Genomic DNA, 23,483 nt, shown 5'->3' on the forward strand with positions numbered 1-23,483 from the left:
CTATGACTTCCAGAAGGTCTAAGTGTTCAAGAGACTGAGTGCCATGAACTTCCAGAGACTCAAAAGTAGTTCAGGATGTCCAGCACCTTTCCAGGTTCACATCCTCAATGATTAATTCACAAAACCCTCCAAGAAATGCAGATTGGCAGGAAGAAGCCCAGCCACCTTCGCTACCCCAGTGTGGGTACAGCCCAGAATTACCCTCACCAGCCCTGGCTTTGGGAATGCAGAGTTGCACAGCAGTTTTGGATCAGTCCAGAACTGGCCAACAAATTCAGAAATTCCTAGGGGAAAGAGAAAGGTAAGGGACTGCCCTGCAGAGAGGCCGACGTGTGTCTGGGCTTCAGCTTTATACACAAGTGCTATTGCAAGGGGGAAGGCAACACACAACAACTAAAAGATAGCAATACCACAGTGCAAGGTACAACAGGGCTTAAACAGGCACCTCAAGATTAGACACCCACTGACAAAAAAATTCAAAATCAAAATGAAGGATAAACACTTACTTTACCTGAGTTCTCTGCCTGGCTGAGTTTGGGGTTTTTTTAATAATAGAAAAGCCAAAGTATTTTTCTCACAAAATAATCATGAACAGTTTCTTGGGGAATGGGGAAGTGCCAGTGAAACTTTCCACTTAGGGCTTTTCAGCTGAGCAAGTGGCAGCCACATAGGTTTTCTTAATCAGTATAAACTCACATCACTACTGCCTCAGTGCTACCAAAGACTTTGACCAACTCAAGAGCTATAAAACTTCCTCTCCATTGTTTTCATTAGCTCCCCACAAGACTGTTATCATGTTTGTGTAACACAAATATCTTTAAAAGTTAACTCTGGCATAATTGATAAATGAGTCTGATCACAAGCTCTTTAATTTAGTATCTTTTCTGCACACAGAGAGGAGATTTTTATAGCCTCAGCTGTTTCTATCCAGGAAGGAAGCGGGGGAAGTGAAAAGCTAAAAGGGTAGAGCTGTATCTGAACCAGCCTTAGAAGAAAAACAGCATGTGCTAGGGCTGATAATGCTGAGGAGAAGACAGAAGAGATGGTTAGCTGGAGCTGCTGCAGACAGGATGGAGAGGAAACCATTCTTAGCATGATGCAAACCAGTGGAAGCTGGTGTTTGCACACATACAAACACATGCGGCAGGCCTAGGCTTCCAGTGAGAAAGAGAGCAGCTGAGGAGGACAGCTGGGGCATCTTCCACAGGCTTAAAACATCCCTCCTCCAACTGCAAAGCCAGGACTTAAGGCTGTTCTTCCTGGGCACAAAATCATCTCCTCATGAGTTTTTAAAACATTTATACACGCTGAGAAGCTGTGGAGCGGCATCTCAGAGACATTTGCTCATCAACAAAACACTTCTCGTCATTATGTCAGGGGTCATGTTCTCCAAAACAGCCACATTCTGTGGTCAGAAAAGCAGGATGAGACAGGAGACTAGTTACTGGGGTTTCTGGCTTGCTAGAAACACCACATTTTAATATATATAATTATTATTATTGGTGAGGGTGGGGGGCATGAACACTGTATTGACAGATGATAGAGAGGAAGATGGTGCTACAAGTATATGAAGCTCATGGAAAAATATGCCTTTTTTCATTAGAAACAATGCAGTTAAGAGACTAAGTTGAACTGTCTCAAAGACTTAAGAGGTAATGCATAAACTGCTTACCTGTAGTGAGAAAAAAAGCTACCAAGCATTTGGGGAAATACTTGACTTCTTAGAGTATTATCATTCACTCTTTTTCTTCTTTCACCACATAGCTCACCCTAGGCATGAAACAGAGATCCAAGAGTCTCATCAAGGTGAGTATTGGTTAGGCCACACCTTGAGTACGATGTCCAGTTCTAGGCCCCTCAGTTTAGGAAGGACATCAAGACACTTGAATGTGTCCAGAGGAGGGCAACAAGGCTGGGGAGAGGCCTTGAGCACAAGCCCTATGGGGAGAGGCTGAGGGAGCTGGGATTGTTTAGCCTGGAGAAGAGGAGGCTCAGGGGTGACCTCATTGCCCTCTACAACTACCTTAAAGGTGGTTGTAGCCAGAAAGGGGTTGGTCTCTTCTCCCAGGCAACCAGCACCAGAACAAGGGGACACAGTCTCAAGCTGCATCAGGGGAGGTTTAGACTCGAGGTGAGGAGAAAATTCTTCACCGAGCGAGTCGTTTGACATTGGAATGTGATGCCCAGGGAGGTGGTGGAGTCACCATCCCTGGAAGTGTTCAAGAGGAGATTGGACGTGGCACTTGGTGCCATGGTCAAGTCATGAGGTCTGTGGAAACAGGTTGAACTCTATGATCCTTGAGGTCTCTTCCAACCTTAGTGATACTGTGATAGTGATGCTGAAACTGTAAACTATGATTGTCACAGTGACTATTGAACTTCCTCTGGAAGTACAATCCAAAAATATAGTTGAGTTTATTTGAACTTTACCAACTGCTACAGAGACCTATAAAAAATTGGGCCACAGAAAAGGAGTGTATTAGAGAGTAGGAAGGACTGGGCAAACAGTTCTTTTAAACCAGAACTAAAGCATCCATGGGTTGGATTCATAGTTAACATGGACTGTCATTTCAGGTCCCACACACAATGTTGCAAGTACATACAAGAACTTGGCCTTCCACTCAAGGTTCCATACTATTACAGGAGTATCTGGAGGGTTCCCAGACAAATTGCAGACACTAGGAAGAAGGGCTGCACTTCAATGATCCTTTCTACTCTGACAAGCTGGGCCACCCTCCTTTCTGCCTCCAGTTGAGACAAATGGGAATATCAGATAAGCAAAGCTGAGAAGTGCTGTTCATGCCTGATGGCTATTCAAGGAGAAACTGGAGGTGCTATTACAACTTAATGGAAAGCAGTGCAACAGGGACAGAGGGAAAGTGGAAATTAAAGCAGTGGTGCAGGTATGGGTATGAAAGCAAATGTCTCCAGTCTTAGCTGATATTTCCTGCCAGTGAAGCAAGTTTTCTTACTATAGATGATTTTGAGAATAATGAAAAAATATCTCCCCTGTCAGGATAATTCCACTAATTAACATTAGCTAAATGGATGTATGAAACTGGTTCAGGTCTGCACATGAAGCCTTTCAGCAAAAACAGAGGAAGCAATAAAGCTGGCATACAGGCATCATCACATGAAAGTAACCTGCGTCTTTGACAGCAGCACCATGTAAACGGTCAGCAATGTTGTGAGGTAGTATACCAAAAAAATTAAAAGTTGCCCCACTGGAGAAAGAACAACCCTAATTTTAATTCAAACTTAACCACTTCAGTCCTTCCTTAGTCCCTTAATACTCTGTTTCTAACATTTGACATGTTCATCAAGGAGACTGGAAAATAATTAAATTCCTCACATTTCAATACCACTAATCCCAACTCCATTTTCAATACAGCCCTAATTCTGCAACATTCACCAAGAACAAACGCTTTTATTAAGGCTTTAGTTTGGCATACAGGATACAATACATTTATTGTTTGCTTAAGGTTAGAAACGTCAAGAGAAACAAAAGATTGGCTTCTGTAGCCTCTGTAGTAATCATTTACTATTCCTTCCTTATCCTAGTAAAAACTACTGTCTCTTTTTAACAAAAATCTAAATCTTCAGTCTGAAATATCAACACCACTACAAGTGAAATTTTGCAAGTGCCAGAACCTTAGAGGATCTTCTAGGTTTTTCAACTGAAGTTTCTCCGTGCACTAGGCACTTTGTTTTCATGGTGACCATTTCAAACATAAATATTTCTCTCTGGAGGAAACATAGCTTTTTAGTGGTTTGGTTTTCTTGCATGTTTTCCTAAAATGGACATAAAAGGAGAGGGGAAAAAAAAAAATAATAGATGAGATTCTGGTAACAACTGAAGCTTTCCCTTTCAGGACTAGTTGAAAAAGCACAAAAATACATTTGTCAAACACGCTTGTTTTCCATTGGTGACGTAGAAAACATTTCTCAAGATGCAACATCCTAACAGAAGCAGAATTTGTCTCTGAACAAAGCCTTGCAAACAGCCTCTCTCTATAAGTGACCAGATGACTTTTCTGTATTTTTATAAAAAGCTGACTTCCACAGAACTCCTGCAAAATAACTTTTCAGGCCAAGCATGGAATTCAAAACAGTTCCTACTGAGACACTCTGTGCCTGTGAACTTACAAGGTTACTGTACACGCTATCGGCTTGTTTTGCTGAAGTTATATGAGACATTTCAAACAAGAGTCTTCCAACAAGTGCTGCTGTGCCAATTTAGCTTGCTGCATCTGGAATCATCCCACAATAAAATACAGCTGGAAGCACATGCACAAGTACACTTTGCAGTGAATATTTTAGATATGTTCACAGGAAGCATAAAATAAAGGGACCTATCTGTAGAGTGTTATCTGCAACACAGACTAAGTTACATTCCAAACATTTTAAACTTGAAACTTCAAAAATAGCCCAGTTTGTTCTTGGTGTCACTGGTCTGGGCTTTCCACCTTTAGTGTGGGAATGCTCCAGGACATTGACAATGAAAATGAGAGCAACCCCATAAACCAGCAGCTTGCATATATCTCCATTCATGCAAACATACGGTGTTGGCATGGGTAAAGCATGGATGCTGCCCAAAGGTCCACACCTGCAGTCCTACAGATGAAGACTCAAATGTCTGCTCCTGCTGCAAATGCTGGCAAGCCCAAAGCAGACTGCACCAGGGCTGCCATACAGCCCCTCCCGCAGCCCCCAGTTCCAGGTAACACAGAGCAGGAAACTGGCAGTCATGGGTTTCACACCCTTTTGCTGCCTGCCAAGGAAGCCTGGTCCTGCGAGTGCCTCTAAGACCCCCAGATGCTCAATTTGCAAAGCACAGGCACAAGCATTCCAAATGAATGGGCACTGCATAATTTTCCAGCTATCCCTATGGAGCATATACTGAGACAACTCATCAGAAACACTGATGCGCTGCTGAGAACCAAACTGCCAAATAAAGAAACTTTCTTTAAAAAGTAATGTTGATATACCTGCAACACTGGAAACTAACTCTACATTTTTTAATCCAGTGGTTTTGAGGAAAAAAAATATCTCTATCCCAATTATTATTCTGTGCAGGCTACAGCAAGTATCTAAAATTACTATTTCTAACAAAAGGTGCTAAAAGCTCTATTACAGAGTCCCAAGTTGCCATACAGTCTACATCTTCAAAGCTAACTGTAGATGATTAAGCCACAGTCATTAGGGGCTAATGTTATTCATAAATAAGATATTAAAACCTGACTCCTGTTTATACTGGTTGCAAGAAAGAACATTTTTCAGTTCTGTTGTTGTAGATTAGAAACAATATAAACTGTAGAAAGTTTATGCAGATATTTTACTAGGTTAGGATCACAAGCACAAGGGAAAAAAAAAGTATGCTCTAAGGATAAGATCAGCCTGCAAGTCAGCATACCTCTTCAGAAAAGGCACCTGTTATTTAAGTGAAAAGATGTTATGAAAATACTGTCAGTGCAAACAATTAAAAGGACAGGCTTTAAGCTCTTTGGAAATCCTACCTTTCATTTCCTATAATGACACAATTTCAAGCTCACAAACTGGAACAGCAAGGGCTATACAAGCTGATCACAGACCAGGTGGTGGTTTTGGTATTTGATCAGCACAAGATTTTCTGCTTTCAGTAGGATGTTACAACATTAGGCCAGACTAATTCAGAGAGCAAGTAATATTCTATTTACCATCACTGACATAACATCCAGCAGGGTGGTGGCAGGGCCAAGCACATTGAGCAGGGACAGACAACACAAAAGGACAACGAAGAGGCAGCTCCAGCACCACTTCTGCCCTGTTAACACTGGGAGATTTGACATCCTATTCTGTCTCACGGCCCTGTGGTCTTCCTCTCTGCTGCTCACCTCCAGATCATCGGGAAAACTTAGCACCACTCTGTCCAAGGAGTGCGCCCACACAAAAAAAGGGCACCCCACTAGCTGACAGAGTGATGTCAGCAAAATCCCCACCACACTTGTACAGCTTTCCTTTTGTATAAAAGGGGACAGAGTTACAGAGCTAAATACTCCATGAAAAAAGAACCAAAGCATGAACCAGAAGAATATAAGATTACCTTAGTCAGCAATCATGAAAATAACGTTGGTTGTGACACTGAGAATAGGGATAATCCAGAAAGATGGGTCATCAAGACAAACTATGAACTGACACAGCAACACAAGACTGCAAAGGCCTCTGGCAGTGGTCAAGGAAGTGTCACCACATTTTGAGGCAACCGGCAGCTCACAGCAAGGAGGATGGGGCAAAGGAGGCCACCTGTTCCAATGCCTTCATGTTTTCTACAGCTGGGAGCCACCCTGTGCCCACATACAGCCTGTTCCCTTACTGTGGCCACTCTTGATTCAGAGGGGTTATGAAGCAGAGAAAAGGGAACCAGCACTGCTGCTACTCAGAGAACTGCCCAAAGACATCAGCTGCAGACAGCAGAAAGTACCTTACAGTGAGGGACCAGAGAACAGTGTAGATAAAAACAAGAGTGTTTTTTGTTTCCCCTCAGGATTTCTGTAAGCGAGGAAATAAATGGGGGTTTTGAGGCTTTACATAAAAGTATGAAATTATGGCTGTGCTGAAGTAAACTGCCCAGGATATGTCTTGGGGAAAGAAAACAAACAGCACCAATGTCAGCTTTCACAGAATACCTGCCAAAAGTTCCCCAGAATACATTTCAGATTGTCTTTCCAAATGAGGATCTTGGGTTATATATCTTCTCTCCAGTATGTTTCCCTCCCATTATTAGGGCTGCATGACCCTGAGGGCTCCAGGGCCATGATAATTCATTTGACAGAGCTGCCCTCAACTCTAGACATCAAGCTTCCAGATCAGTAACCAGGATTAATCCACTGCAAACACAGACAGTACTGCATTGACAATCAAAGAAATAAAACATTCTGGGCAGTATTTCATATGCATATGCACACACTTTTAGGAATCAACACATTCCATTCTTGTAATTTTAATGCACGTTAGCACTCAATGGCTAACAGGGCTATTAATGTGGCTTACTGAGGTATTAATGTTATCAGTCACACTGAAATCCATGGGAACCACAAATAAGTTAAAGAAAAAGAACCAAAAAAATCCCCAAAGCACTTTTGAGTTTTGAATGATATGTTCCTTGGTTAGAGTAATGTCAACACACCACTGAAAAGCAGCCATCAGTGAAGCCACACCCAGACAAGTCAGCCAGAGGGTGGTGGAAACCCAGAAAATTTAGGTTAAACACCAAACTCTGCTTCAGGGAATATTTACATGAGAAGACAAAGAAGAAAGCAAGCTACTGAGACTGCTTTATATACTTTTTGTTGTTGTTGTTTTTAATACTTGTAAAGTGCACACATAGTTACCAGCAAAGATAAGAAAAGACACCAACTCTAAAAGCAGAAACAGTATTTTTTGAGAAAAACAACCCCCTCCCCCCAAAAAAAACCACCAACGAAACAACAAACAAAAAAACCCAAAACAAACAACACCCACATGCAGAGCAATTTCTACCCTCTCTCAGCCTTGTCTTTCCAAAAAAAAAGAGAGAAAGAAAAACAAAGTATTAAAAATCCAAATAAAGATTCCAAGAGTGTTACAAAAACTTCAAGCATTTCTGCTGATAAAACATCCTCTCAAACAACAAAATACATCTCAAAACACTGGTTTTGGGAAATCCATCAGATAAAAGCAAAACAAAACAACAAGAGTGGAACTAAAATGTTTGGAAGCAGTGCCTTCAAGAAAAAACCATCTGAGGGCAGAACATCATTATCCAAGAAGAGATGACAAATGCATCGCTGTTTTCACAAGGCAAGCTAAGATATAATCAGAATTAAATGATTCATCTTCTCCAGCACAGAAGAGTTTACTAGAAAATGTGAAACACCAAAAAAGCACTTAAGTAGTAATCATTCATTACTCTGGTTACAAAAGCCTGAGGTTTAAATTCTCTGTTGGTCCTGTCAACCCTATTGAAGGGCAGAGGTGGATGCATCTTCTCATATTAAAGTCTTTATGCAACACTGGCCATTTGCTTCCAATCACCTACCAAGCAGAATGACCTGTGCTTAAATACATAGATGATGTTATCATCAGGCTCTTCATTAGTCATTCTTTCATTTGGAAAAGATGGTTTTCCACTTATGTGTGCTCCACTGCATGCAAGCAGACAGGCTCTGAAGAAATGCAGGCACTTCTAAAGTGCCAAGGCAAAGTACAATGTATTTTTTCCCTAAAGTGTTGCTTTTCTCACTGTTACCTACTCCGAACATTCAGTGTACTATAAGACTCAAAATTTCTTAATGAAAGAATGCATTTGTAGCAGGCTATGATCAACATCAGTACACACATCTAAATTTCAGTGTTAACAGTGAAGAGTTGAGCATGTTTAGGTGAAAAAAAAAAAAGAAAGAGAGGTATGTTAGTCACAACCAGAAAGCCTTAAGACAGAAAACACAATTATCCACATTAGAAAACACCTTTGAGATCATCAAGTCCAACTTATCACCCAACACCATCTAATCAACTAAACCATGGCACTAAGTGCCTCATCCAGTCATATTTTAAACACTTCCACCTCCCTGGGCAACCCATTCCTAGGGGTGTTGGTTGATAGCCAGGTGAATATGAGCCAGCAGTGTGCCCAGGAGGCCAAGAAGGCCACCAGCATCCTAGTCAGTATGTGCAATAGTGTGGCCAGCAGAGCCAAGGTAGGGATTGTCCTCCTGTACTTGGCACTGGTGAAGCCACACCTCAAATCCTGGGTGCAGTTTTGGGTCGCTCATTACAAGAAGGACATTTTGGTGCGAGAGCATGTCTAGAGGAAGGCAACAGGACTGGTGCCAGGAGCAGCTGAGGGAACCGAGAAAAGGAGGCTGAGAGGAGACCTCATTGCTCTCTACAACTCGCTGAAAGGAGGTGGGAGACAGGTGGGTATTGGTCTCTTCCAAGGAAGAAGTAAAAGGACAAGAGGAAATAGACTGCATCAGAAGAGGTTTAGGTCAGACATGAGGAACAATTTCTTCCCCAAAAGGAAGGCTGCCCAGGGAAGTGGTGGAGTCCCCATCCCTGCAGGGATTGAAAAGCTGTGGGGATGTGATGCTGAGGGTCGTGGTTTAGACAGCGTTAGCTTTTCATACCCATATATGAACCTGAAGGCACATGAAACAGCTACAGCTGTTTGGGGATCCTGAAATGATGCCATGTGGTGACTACACATTGCCTGCTTGAGCAAAATGTTCACAGTGTCAGAGTAGATTACAGGCATCACACTTCTTCCCCTCCCTATGGCCATAGGAAGACAGAACTAAAGCTGCTTTGGTGCCCCAACTCTCAAGCAGTCTGTAATTTTCAGAAAGGATTAACTGGTTCTGAGTTTGCAGAGTGCCTGGTACACAAGGCCCCGATTAGAGCTGGCTTTGTTAGAGAAAACAGTTTAGGTAGAAAAGTGGCTTACAAAAAGATCCTGGGTCACTTTGGCTTTGCTTTAGCACAGCCCAGCCTCTGCCAGCTGGTGGGATGCCTGCTGGCCCATGCCTCAGTGCTGCCAGCCCCCAAGGCCACACTAGGGAGGGTATGGGGCAGCTGCACCCTCATCCAGCTGCTGTAGGCTACCCACAGCCCCAAGGCTGAACCCACACAGCCTGACCCCTGAGCACTGTGCTCTTTCCTCACTGCACCTGTCCTGTGAAGAGTGGTAACTGGGGAACTGGAGCTGTCAGAATACAGACATTTTTCACTCAGCTTCTGATCAGAAGAACCCCCAAATTCCATTCATCCAACACACAAAGTCAAACCAACTGAGAAGATAGGAAGATGTATTTCACTATTACAGTTCCTTTACATATAGTGCAATTTTAATATGCCCCAACTTCAAGAAGGAAAACAGAGAATGGAACATCAGAAAAAGGATGGAGAGAAATATTTCTGGATGAAAACTATTCACAAAGGAACTATTGTTAAGTCCCCCACTCTACAAATACTTTTTTTTCTTCCTTCCCAATTTTGTTACTGAGCCCAAGACCTTATTTTGGCTTGGACTTCTCTCAAGTTTTACTTCAGTACAGATTTCTCTCCAGCATACAGGCAAACAATATTGCTCTTATTTCACTGAAATGTGCAACCAGATCTTTATCTGCACTCTACTTATCAAGCTTTAGTTTATTAATAATGAGGAGGTAGCCAATGCCTTAATGCAGTGGCTGTATTACCTCTGTGACTAAATACCTACACAACCAGTGCCCCCAGAGCTACACAAACCAGCACAGGTTTTGCTGCAGCATCTTTCAAAGGTAACACATCCTTGGAGCTCTCTACACAACCCTCTACAGAACACAGCACATGTAAAATGGTAGTATATCATCTTTCAATTTTGAATTGAAGTTAAAAACAGATTCTTCAGTACATGCTGCACCCACAGGCATGTGATCACAATTGAGTTTCAGGTCTTGTGCAGTTAATGAATGGAGATGAAAATAAAATTTTTTTAAAAAGTAATAATAATAAAAAAGATGTGCAAGAGAAGTTTTGGAGAGTTGGCACATCAGGTCCAAAGAGTACAATTTGCACAATATGAGCTCACTCTGTGGAAGAAAAAAAAATATGCAGTCAACATACAAACCAAACCTCAGATGAAATAATCTGCAGAGGAAACAGCATGGAACAAATTTAAAGGGTATCTGTATCAGTACTGGAAGCAAACTTTTCAAAGAAAAATGCTTCCTATCACATGCTAGATACACTACAGCCAGATACTACCTAAAAGAATGGGGGGGGGGGGGGGGGGGGAAGAAGCACACCAACACATCTACATCAGAAGCCTTTATGAAAGGGAGCCAGGAAGCCACTGAACAGTCACAGAATCAGTCCATCTCTTTATGGTACAAGAGGAGAGTTTTGGCCTCCAACCTCCTTCCTGCCTAGTGCAGATAACTAGGAAATACATTAAGCTCAAGTATGAAAGAAGTTCCCCTGTGCCTAGCACAGATTATCATAGCAAAGGCTTTGTACTTCAACATCTCTTTGGTGGCGCTTCTGGTGCCTGGTGCCGCTAGGGAGGATGAGAGGGCTGTCAGACCTCATGTCTCTATCAAACCTAGACAGAGCATGACTTCTTTGTTGATGCTATCAACTTCTGGGAATTCCTTTCAAACAAGGTCCATCAGACATACCACTGTCTTCATCTAGCAAAAATGAGCTTCCCTTCTAGCCAGATTAATCTGCTCCCTTAAGATGTCACACACGCACATCCAATAACACAGCACAGTGATTTGGCTGGAGCCTTTCATGAAAAACTCTTTTGTTGTGTTTTACACAATGGTTTATCTGCGCTCCATGACCCAAGGTCCTCCTCACCCCACCATACATAGCTGGGGCTCTTCCACCTCTGCCCATTGCTGCCCACTGGTCCTGCCACTAAACATGACCAGCACACTGCCCCCGGGAAGCAAAATCAACACACTGAGAAAATTCAAAACCCTTAGCAACAAAATGTTTGCTTAACAAATGCTTACTTAATGCATCAAGTCAACAACATCCAGAACAGTTTCTATGATGGACATGATAGCATTCTTCAAGTATCATCTGATTTTTTTAATTCACTGTGACAAAAGATGTCATAGCTTGCATAAATGGAGACTAAAAACACAGTGAAAAGGTGTGTTACAGGTATTGAGCTACACAAGGGGCCACCACAATTTCTCTTGCTGTGGCCTGTAAGATGCATACACAGAACACCACTCTGAATACAGAAATTTGATCTAAGAGTACTTGAAAAAAGTGAAGGCAGCACTTCATTGAATTTCTAAAATCCAGGGTATCAACTAATTATGAATTGGCATTTGCAGAGCATATTTCCCCAAGGCACCTTGGCAGGCAGTGTATGGCAACTCATGAACACTTCACTTGGATATTTTCAGGTCAGACTATATCCTAAATGGGTCAGCACAGCATCAAGCAGAAATCACTCTTCCTTTCTAAAAAGGGAAGCTGACAGCTCTGGACAGGCCCCTTACAGCCCATCCTCTTGCCGTTGGGGCAGCTGCACTTACGTGATTACTCCTTTTACCTCCCGGCAGACCTTTCTTGGCAGGGCTGCTCCAGAGGAGCCATGTCTCAGTGTTCTAGCTGAGATCTATTAGTCATCAGCAGGTTAAAAGGTCAGATTCGTAAATCTGCTTAAGGCATATGCCTGACAGACAGAGGCAAGGATCTCAACCAGAGACATTCAGCACAGCCACTGCTAATGGGACTCCACTTCTCTGGATCTAAGAATGCCTGGGCAGGTAGAGAGGTACACTGCACTCTCAAGGTGGAGAGCCCATCCCCGCTCTGATAAACAGCTGCCCCTTGACAGGCACAGACAGTTCAGCTGGTAAGAGACACAAGAACTCCAACGTGCTTATAGCTCCCAGGCAGAACCCCAGATTATTAGCAACAGTTACCAACACAATTACCACAGGAGCTCTAAAAAGGATTTCTCTCTATGCTTGCACACTTCTTGTTTTTCTGATCCCTTTAAGGTCACACTCCAGCACATCTCAGAGCTTAAGAGCTGAAAATTTTACTGCTGGAATTTGAATCAAAAGTGATAAGAACATAATCTAGCATATAGGCTTAGACAAGGAAAAGAAGAACAACAGGTAAAGGGGGTGTGTGGGGGGGAGAGAGAGAAGAGAAAAGAACTAGTAATTTACATATAATTTTAGTGGATGAAAAAACAAACCTTGTGCTCAAGTCTCATTGCCACTTTGACACCTTCTTACAGAAGTTCATGACAGTTTTGTGACACTGACCAAAATCTTGCAGCCATGGTATCTTGAGTGAAATTTTAAAATGTGCTATACAAGCAGAAGGTTCAGCTGTTTCCACCTCCCCTTGGCATTGGCAAGGTTATCATTATACTGTGTCACTGCTGTAAAACAAATTCTGTCATCTACAATTGCACCACAGAGAAGATGGCTCTGCTGAAAACAGGGGAGGGACTGCATCTGCTGGGGTGTGCCAAGCGAAACTCAGCAGCATCACAGCACATGACTAAGCATGTATTTGGGTACATCAATACTCAACCACCAATTTGACAATAAAGGCCATTTCTTCTTACCTCCCCCCTCCCACCAACACAGGAAAAGACAACATTGCAAGTGACGTTGAAGAAGCCTTAACCAGAGAAGGAAAAAAAAAAACCAAAACAACCACAAACAAAACCACCACAATGCCACAAAAGCAACACACCACAAGATACAAAGAAACTATTTGCACAGGACAATGACTTTAATACTCCATTTAAGATTAAAATGTGTCCAGTAACAAGTATTAGAAACTAAGATCCTATTTCCAAAAACAGAAGAGTGACTGCAGATACACACTTGGCAGAGACCATTCATGCACTTAGCCTGTGAGATAAATAAATGATTAATGAAAAGGTTGCCTTTTTTGCTTAATTCCATTTCTGAGAGGTAATACTTATGTTGTCAATACTAGTTTCTAATGACTAGTTCCAGAATAACAAATTAAATTTTAAGTTCTTTGGATCTGGTAGAAAAGCTAGAAGGTCTCTCTTCTGAGTATCTTCCCCCAAGAAATCAGAGTAATCATTAAAATAATAGTGAAATCATCAGCCAAAGGAAGAAAATATTGCTTATCTTTCCTTCCGCCTCCAAAATTAGGGAAGAAGAAAAAAAACAAACCCCCACAAAATACACACAACAAAAAACCAACCCCACATTAATTTCAGCCTTGTGTCTGGGCATAATAGCCCAGAAAAAAATAGAGAACAGATGAAGCCCATAGGAAAAGAAATATAGATTCAAAACATGAGTTGCTGCTTAGTATGACAAAGTTATTTTTCTTATTAGAGAAACAGTCATTAAAAATGCAAAAAGGCTTCTATGAACTCAGAAGCAGCAAACACAACCCTATGAAGTCTGTTGATACCTAGTAGGAAAGCCAAAGTAATGAAGTAATTTGCTTTCTGCTTTGTAGAAGTACCAGTAAAATCTCACACACACACATATATTTTCAATGAACTTTGAGGTGGGTTGAGATTTTGGCTGCACAACAGCTGATAGGCAGACAGAGAAGGAAAGCCTTGCCATCTTGCCATTCTTTCCTTGTCTGTAGGAATAAAATTGAAAAGTAGTAGCTGTTCATGATCTCTGAGCACTAGAACAGGTAGTGGCTGAAGAGTAGCTATGTACAGGTTTGGTGGTATACCTTCAAATGCATGCACAAAGAAGGCCTTCAGATATTATCAGGATTCTGCCTATGACATAAAACGGCATTAGAAATATTACTGGAGCACTCTACATGCATGCATTCAGGAAACACACCCAAGTCCTTTCTCAGTAAAAAAGAAAATGGAAAGGAAATAACCCTGCCCTTTGCATAGGCAAGTGTAAGATAAAGACCTTCTGGATCATCTTTCCCACATAAATCCATAGAGGAAAACTCTTCATTGTGGAATTTCATTCCCATATCAGAAGGAAAGCCAGACAGAAACTTTCTCCTCTGAGCAAGGGGCCTACATCCACCTCTGCCACCCACACTCCAGCCTCTACCAAGCTCCTGATAGATGACAGCTCCTCCTTCACACCTCCCAAAAACCATCTCTCTCTGAGGGCTGTGTCAGCCCCAGGATACCTTTACCCTGCCTTAAGCACAGCACATGCTGAACTGCCCAAGGTCAGCATCCTGCTGAGTCCACCTCCATGGGAAAAGTGGTGCTCCCAAAGGAATAAAGCTATGCCCCATGTATGATATTATATATTTAGCTTGAAAATTTATATGTGAAGTATTTGCTGCAAATACTCCATACTGGACACTGAAGGCTATTTTTTTCCCCCCCAACATGGGCAAAGCAGGTAAAGGTGCACTAGGCCAATCTATTTTCCCGTCTGCTCATCTAAGCATGGCAGTTACAAATAAGATGCACCTCTGTAGTGCTGGTCACGTCTTACAGAGTACCTCTGTACGGTGTGCTGAGGAGTATTATGTTATCCCTCACCCCTCTGCTGCAGTTTCAGCTCAGATACCCATTCCCAAATATATACCAGGTACCCGGGACAAGACCCAGCACTTCATTAAATATTTGGCACATTGTCTCAAATTACCTTAGACACACAGGGTTATTTATATATCATGGCATGCTGCATGCCCCTGTGACAAGATAGCATCACACAATACCCTATGCCAGGAATGCAGGCAACAGATTTAAACCAATCCCCGCTTCAAGGCATTTTTACTAGGAAACAGGTCACAATCTGAGTAATATCCGTTTTGTGCACTGAAAAATGTATGCTATTCATTTCCAGGAAATAAAGTCAACCACCCTCACACATACAATCTCCATCAGAACAACACAAAGATGCTTTCTTTTGTCTTAACAAGCTTACTGTTGGGATATATAGAGTTCTTTACACGTGTTATTCTTCCTAATGCATTTGCTAGGACACCTAATGTTGACTCAGTGCAAGGGCAGTGTTTCAGAGTGTAATTACAGCAAGAGGGATTTGATTACATTTACTCAATTCAGTTTTGAATATGCACCAATAGTTCATATTTATGGAGCCTGCTCCCAAGCACATTTCTGATATTCATTCAACCACATTTGTGTTCTGAATACAAATACTTAGAGCAGTGTCAGCTGTTACTTTTAAAAATCTGTAGTCAGAAACAAAGAGGAGCCTACATTCAGCATTCACCCTATGAAGCAAAACTCTGAAACCTGAAAACGGACTCCAGACTTCAATATTCTTCTGTCCCTACAACCAAGTAGTGACTTAAACTATTTCCTGAACTGACAGAAACAGTGGCTGCACAGGTGACAGCCATAAGAATTTGTAGCACTCTGTGAAAGGGGAAGGAAAAAAAATCAAACACTGAGGCTTGGGACTTGGGGTCTGAAAGAGAGGACATTCACATCAATTATCAAACCCAAGTATCACATCCCACCAGCAGTTCCTTCCATCTAGCTAGGATAGACATGACACATGCAGTTCTCATCCCAGGATGCTCATTTTTACACAACCTCAATCAAAAGAAAAGCAGGATTGACTCATGTGCACAAGTACACACTGTGCCAGATCCATAGCCACAGTGAAATGCTGATGACAAGAAGATTTTGTAAAGAAACAAGCCAGCACTGACTATACACTTACTACCATGAAGTCAAGGCCAAGTACCTCCTGCAACACAAACTGATTTTTCTCCTAATAAGCTCAGATTGCTACTTAAAAATTATTCCCCAGTTCAGCATGAGTTGACACTGCATAAAGAAAAGCCATAAACCTCAGCCTGATAACAAGCTTATACAATAGATGATCCTGTATGAGAGGAAGCCGATCTCATGAGCAAGCAGAAACCAAAAACATCTTGTAACGTTTATTAAGTCTAATGGTTAACCAGAGGTTTTCTTCAGATGGAAAGACTGTCAGCAGAGAACATTGTGTTGCATTAGGAATTTCTTCCTTTTTAAGCAACTGCTTTCAGAAATTGCATTTGTTGCTCTCCGTATGCCCAAGTCCAAAGGCCCTAACACCACTACCAGATGGGACTCACCTCAGCCAATAACACAGATTACAGTTCATAGAATCAATATGGTTGGAAGAGACCTCAAAGATCATCAAGCCCAACCTATCACCCAAGACCTCATGACTACTAAAGCATGGCACCAAGTGCCACATCCAATCCCCTCCTGAACTCCTCCAGGGATGGTGACTCCACCACCTCCCTGGGCAGCACATTCGAATGGCCAACAGCGCTCTCTGTGTTATTGCGATATTCTTGCATCTGATTACATGCAAAAAAGAATCCCACTACCTGTCAAACTCAAGTCTTCTCAAAGAGAAGGGAAAATTCATCTTTGGCTCCTCCTCCACCTTCTGCTTTGCTTTTTTGTACACTATCAATAATTTTTTGCTAGACTCCAAATACATTTTGCACATGCCTGATTAGGAAAAAACATCTTGGAAGATTTAAAAGCCTTCCAATTGGCTACTGGAGTTGCCTATTCAGATAAGAAAACAGCAAGTTATCCAAGTCTTTTAGAAGTAACACTATATTTAGAAAAAAAAAAAAAAAAAAAAAGTTAAACAATTAAATTATCATAAGACTATCTAAAGTTGATTATAAAACATCCCTACATATTCCCAATAAAAGTTTCACATGTCTTTGGAAATTCTATTTTTATGCTTGGCTATGGCAGTTATAGTTTATCCTTATGTGTAACACCCCTTGGGCATTATTGCAGTCTATACAGGCAATAAGCTGCAAGCTTTAAAGGTCTGAGAAGGATTTATTGTGGACTAACAGATCCAAAGAACCTGCTTTTTCGGAAGGCAAAGCTCCACAACACACACTTCAAATATCAGGCATGGTCATTTTAAAAGCTGAATTGGTAATATCCACTTAGCTGAATGCAGCAAGGGATGTGGAGGTGCTGGAACATGTCCAGAGAAGGGCCACAAGGATGATCAGAGGGCTGGAGCACCTCTCCTATGAGGACAGACTGAAGGAGTTGGGGCTGTTCAGTCTGCAGAAGAGAAGGCTCCAAGGTGACCTAATTGTGGCCTTCCAGTATCTGAAGGGGGCTACAGGAAGGCTGGGGAAGGACTTCTCAGGATCTCAGGTAGTGATAGGACTAGGGGGAATGGAATGAAGCTGGAGGTGGGGAGATTCAGGCTAGATGTGAGGAGGAGGTTCTTCACCATGAGAGTGGTGAGACCCTGGAATGGGTTGTCCAGGGAGGTGGTCGAGGCCCCGTCCCTGGGGGTGTTTAAGAGCAGGCTGGATGAGGCTCTGGGCAGCCTGATCTAGTGTGGGGTGTCCCTGCCCACGGCAGGGGGGTTGGAACTAGATGATCCTTGTGGTCCCCTCCAACCCTGAATGAAACTATGAAACTGCTGGCATTATTTGTCTAGATCAGTGTGGATGAGGCGAGAACAAAAGTTTAAGTCTAATCCACATAGTCCCATCACACAATTCAATAAACCTTCCATCTGAAGGAGTCAAACTTTAGACAGAAGGTTTGGGAGATCAGTTAACAAAATGGAGCAAAGTGTCCAGAAACTGACAGGCAGGTGATTGCTGAGCCTACAGGTTATCTTCAGAATTACTCCCTCCTCACCAGATCTTATCATCACAGCTCTAGGAGGGGAAAAAAAGCAAGCAGAAATGAACCCAGGCTTCCTCCTAGTTACATCAGTGTTACTGGGACACTGAAATAAAAACAATCAGAACTTGAACTAAACATAAGCCAGAGCAATTGTGTCTGCTATTCTCAACATGGAATGGGGTTTCTCTTACCCCTCCCCCTGCACACTAAATTGCACACAAAAATTTGGAGGGGAATATAAATGAAAACCCCCAACTGAACACAGAAGGTGTGGGGTGGGAGAGCGTGTGGTGTGTGAGCTCAGAGCAGGAACAGGGCTTGATAGCACATGCAGCTCAAATTTAAGCACCAGCCTGAATTTTTTTCCTTTCATGGAACTAAGAGTCGAAGTATGACTAAAGATCATTTTGGGGAAGTTTTTACTTGCTTGTAAATGTTAACTATGCTTAGATGAAAGAGTTATTCTTAGTCATATTCTCCATGTCAAAAATAAACCCAGCAACTTCCAGAATGTGTCACAATACAATACTAACTGTCTGTCTGCACAGCCGCTGATTCAGTGGGCACTTAATAGCCTTAAAGTAGAATATCTGTATTTGCTGGAGACAGTCTAATGTACCATGCTGAAATACCCCAAACTACTAATACCACTTCTGAAGGAGTCAATTTGCAGTATAAACACCTCTAAAACTGGGCCTAGTGATGAGCAAAGCACACAGCATGCCACCCCCCAGCAGCCAGGCTGTGTTTTCCAAATTAATGGACACCTCACAGAAAGGGCTTGAAAAGAAAAGGTGCATCAAAGAAAGAATTCTCTCACATGCAGAATGCACAGGCTAAATGTATATTATACAGATACATGCATGCCAGGCTGCCTGCACAGCCACACAGAGCACCCCCAGCTTTCCTGTAGCTTCTTGGCTCCAGATATAACACACAAGCAAGCTGAGAAAAAAGGAGCAGCATACAGGGTGGCAGACCTTATTTCAGTCATCTGAAATTGTCTTCATTTTAAGGGAATCAAAACACACCGTGCCCCTAAGCAGCAAAGCCTCCTCTACTAGAAAACAGTTTTTCTGCTGACACCAGGGGAATCAAACTGAGAAGGACTCCTGAGGAATAGCTACACATCACCAAAGACTCACAACAAATGTTACAGCCATGTGGAAGCGTCCCAGTGGGAAATATATAGCATTTGAACGTTTTCCCTTGAGTCTTCAAGATACTAATTATAAAATACCAGAGCAATGAGACAGCTGGAGCAGATACAAGGTATTGCTAAAAGAAATGAAAGACCTAAAGCCTACCCATGGAGAAACTGGACAGCAATCGCCTCTCGTTTCATCATTTCTTACATTTAAAGAACGTCTCCAGCCAAAAAAAGAGTCTCTCTCATGTCCACAAGGAATGGGACATGGATGCCATATAGGAAAACTCTACTTCAGAATACCCTGGAGGGTAAAATAAGGATGGGGGGGGGAAATCTTTTCAAACCACATTTACTTCTAGACAAAGCTGAAGGAAACCTGAACTCCTCACAAACAGTAGTCCAACCACTACCCTGTTACTGGGGAAATTTTACTGCTGTACGTCTCTAGGGCAGTATTAATGCAACTAAGAACCAAAACAAAAAAAAAAGAGGAAGTCAGAGTTTCAAAACAGAGACATCTCATTTTTATATACTTTACTGGTTTGCTAAGAATTTACCTAGTTTTACAGATAAGTCAGGAAAAGTCACTTGCTGCAGGACTCACACAAGAGGAATTCAGATGCAGCATCCCCCAGTTTCCCATTGGAACTTCCTTTCTTTGCCACACTCTGAGGTGTCCACCCATCTCCTACTGTCCAAAACTTCTGGAAATTTCTGATCACAACTAAAATTTTTGTTACAAACTGTAACACAGTATTAGCAGCATCTCCCATACTTTTTTCCCAGCATTATGAAGAGAACAGCACTAACCAGCATCAAGCAGCATTTGTCAATTCTCAACTTCATGGGTCTGTCTGCTATGGGGGATAAGACATGCTTTGCAGCAACAATCTTGACAAGAAGAACCAAATATAACACAGGAGCCAAACACACTGGTACCTGGCTGGTCAGCCCAGTCATAAAGCAGCCTCCCAGCACCCACCTAAGTGCAGGAAAAGCACTGCAACTGTCTCAACCCAAGGCTCTAGGGGAAAGTAGGCATGCTGTAAGTAGGTGTGTCCACTCATAGCAGCTAATTTAGTTGCTGGTGACCCTCATCACCCCAGCCCTTTGCTATTGCCACTGCAGGCTCTGCTATCTGCCCAAAGCAGGAGGCAGATGATAAGGAAGAGGTGGGGTGGAATTCAAGTCAGGGGAGTGAAGTGGCTAATTACCGCTCTAGGCAGCAAGTAAAATGTTAAAAAAAGGTTAACACTTTAAAAGACAACTTATCTTTTCAAACAGAGAATTGTAAAACTGTTGCACTTTTTTCCAGTTTCTAAAGAAGCAAAGCATGCAAAAAAACTGAGGCTGAGTCTCAGTCTGAGTTAGACTAAGATCAAGGATAAGTGACCCAACATAATTTTAATGCTTAAAACATTTACTGACCTCATAATACACAAAATGTGTAATATCTCTGAAGTTAGGAACTTGCTGATGCTTCAGTACCTTATTTTAGAAGTACACTTTCACAGGCATCCTCCAGAGGGAATAAAATCCACTGTATGTCTGGACATATGCTTATTTAGAGTGCTTATGGAAATGCCAACAGACATGAACTCCAGTTTGGATGTTGGATAATCTGTTTTCCACCCATGTAATATAATCAGCAACCAATAGAGAGTGGCAAAATGAGGGAGGTATGATGCTCCCTTTTCTCCCAGATCAAGGCACTTCATCAATTAGATGTTAATATCCCTGGGAGGCAAGTGTGACAAGTCTTATTAAGACATTTTAAAGATTAGAACACTGAGTCAGAGAGATTAAGAACTTCCTCAAAATCAACAACAAAGTTGGGCAGGGAGCAAGCTACACCCCGGCCAGGCCTAGCAGCACTGCACCTCAGTGTAAGATTTGAGTCTCTAAAGGGGTAGGTGGGTGGTGGTGGTGGTGGAAAAAAAGTCCACTCTCATAGGAAGTTTCCTGGCCATGCCAACACGCCTGAGTTTTGAGATGTAGGGACCATCTTTAGCTACAAGAATGCAGCTAGGTTTCCACGCTCAAATAGCATTTTGGCTGAAAGTACCAACAAGGTTGCCAATTGTAAACAGTTGTTTAAGGTCGACGGAGACCTCCAAATCTCTTCCCATAAACTTGAGAGAGATCTTAAAACTTTTTGATATTGGTTCAAGCCCATAAGCCTAGAGGCAAAAAAATCTACAGTCATCGGTCTTCGAGCCAACCCACGGCCAACTGTCTGAATTCAAGTCACATGCTGAATTTACACATTAAAAACGTAGTGAACATGACAAGACAATTACTATCACAGGTTAACACATACTTCAAAGCACAAAGAAAAGTCCAACAGACGCCATATTCAATTAGTCCAAAAGGTGAGCAGAGAAGGATGTTATGTTGATTAACACGCTCATTAAGAGGCGTCCAACCCAACAGCCCACTTCGGTGTGGCAACACATTTAGAAATCATTTCGCTGCCTCAGTCACCGGGTACTCACGAAATACAGACGAGCGTTACTTTTGCTGCGTCGCCCTCAAACACCACATCGCAGTCCCGGTGTTGCCGCCGCGCAGGGGGCAGGTACAACCCTGGGCTGCGAAAGCACCACAGCCGGCAAGCAACGAATTCGGGCAAGAGCGCACAGCCCACCGAGCGCTGCAAGCACTCGCACGCCCCGTCGGGCACCGGTCGGGCAACCCCCCGCGCTCAGCCCCGGCCACCAGCCACCTGCGCTCCGCGAAGTGACGGGAGGACGCAATCCCTGGCGCCGCCACCCGCGGAAGGCAAACCCGACTGCGGGTGCCCTCACTCCCGGTGACAATAGCCCGACTGCGGGTGCCCTCACTCCCGGAGGGACCCTTCTCGCCACGGTGGCTGCCCCCCACAGTCGCCCCGCTCCCACCGCACCTGCTCCACCCGCCCCACGGACCTACCCGCGGCAGCGGCGCCCCGCATGCTGCCCGCGGCTCGGCTCATGTCGGCGCCGGGCGGCTCGGGGCGGAGCCAGCGAAGCGGGGCGGGCCGAGGCGGGGAGATTACCCCAGCCCGTGCGAGCCACCGCCGGGCTCCAGTGCTTCCAGCAATGTGAATTTTCTTCGTTGCCCCCATAGGGATTATTTTTGTTACCCATGCCCCTCCGTGGTTTTGGGGGACCGGCCGTGCCCGGTGCCGCCCAGGACTCGTACCCTGCTCTGCTTCCATCCCCGGCTGGAGGCAGAGGGTCACCTGCTGGTCCGGCCCCCGCTCCGAGCCGCATTCCCTGCAGACGCGCCGAAGGGGCGGTGGAGGAGATGCTACCTGTGAATTTGGGCTACCTGTGAATTGGGGAAGCGGGGATCAGTGGCAGTGCGTCTGGGGCAGCGTGAAATAGGGAAATCGGAAAACGCTCTTTGAGCCTATTCAGGTTCTGTGCTTCAGGAAGCTTAAAGGCCGTCATATATTCAGGAGAATTAAGAAGATTTAGGTCATCAGGGAAAGAGAAAACTACTAGAAAGAAAGGTCAGAATTACCAAGTCATGTACCTAACAGCACTTACACTACAACTCCTTGACTTTCATGGACGTGACAATATCTTGCTAACAGCAGAAATGAAGTTTTATGAAAAAAGATAGACAGGATTCCCTCGATCTGCTGCAACAGCAAGGGTAAAATGCTCCACAGCTAAAGCTCATATTGAAACCTAAAGGTTTGCTACAAACCCTAGCAGGCCTGCTTTTAGGTAACTTTTAAAACATTCATAAATATTTTGACATGCACCACACAGACACTGTACCTTAGATGACCTTGAAGAAGGCTGTGGAAGACCAAGGCAGCAGGACCCTTCTCTGCCATGACATGAGCTACTTGACCTTTTTCACACTTGCTTGCTCTGAGCCAAATTTAAAGCTGCTTTCGACAAGGTGGAAAGAAACCAAGTGTGAACGTGCTCCTAAGTATCCATGCACAGCTCAATGTAACACAATCTCTTACAAGCCAAGAATTTAAACAGCTCTCTAAAACCATTTGTTGACCACTGAAATAGGCAGTTTGTGGTGGAAAACACCTCCCATTTGGGTAGAAATTTGCCTTCTAGGTTCTTGCATTGTGCTTGGCTGAACCCAAGTTTTACTCAATCATTAACTTTTGAATTGCAGTCTATCTGCTTATTTAACTTTGGGAGATTAAACGTACTTCTTAGTCAAAGTGATAAACTGAGAATATAGAAATAATGGTGTTAT

The 23,483-nt window shown here is 43.1% G+C and overlaps 1 protein-coding gene across 9 annotated transcripts in view; it reads right to left on the reverse strand.

Annotated features, from left to right (window-relative positions):
* Nucleotides 1-22,264, reverse strand: part of MICAL2 (microtubule associated monooxygenase, calponin and LIM domain containing 2) — a 118,860-nt gene extending 96,596 nt beyond the window's left edge. For all 9 annotated transcript variants that reach the window (XM_068147966.1, XM_068147965.1, XM_068147964.1 and 6 more), the window contains exon 1: nucleotides 22,200-22,264. The gene's annotated coding sequence lies outside the window, so the exon portion shown is untranslated. The remainder of the gene's footprint in view (nucleotides 1-22,199) is intronic.
* Between the last annotated feature and the right edge of the window lie 1,219 nt (nucleotides 22,265-23,483).

The sequence above is a fragment of the Melanerpes formicivorus genome, unplaced genomic scaffold (genome assembly GCF_026170545.1).
Source record: "Melanerpes formicivorus ecotype bairdi unplaced genomic scaffold, bMelFor1.0.p_v2 SCAF_16, whole genome shotgun sequence".
Taxonomy (NCBI): domain Eukaryota; kingdom Metazoa; phylum Chordata; class Aves; order Piciformes; family Picidae; genus Melanerpes; species Melanerpes formicivorus.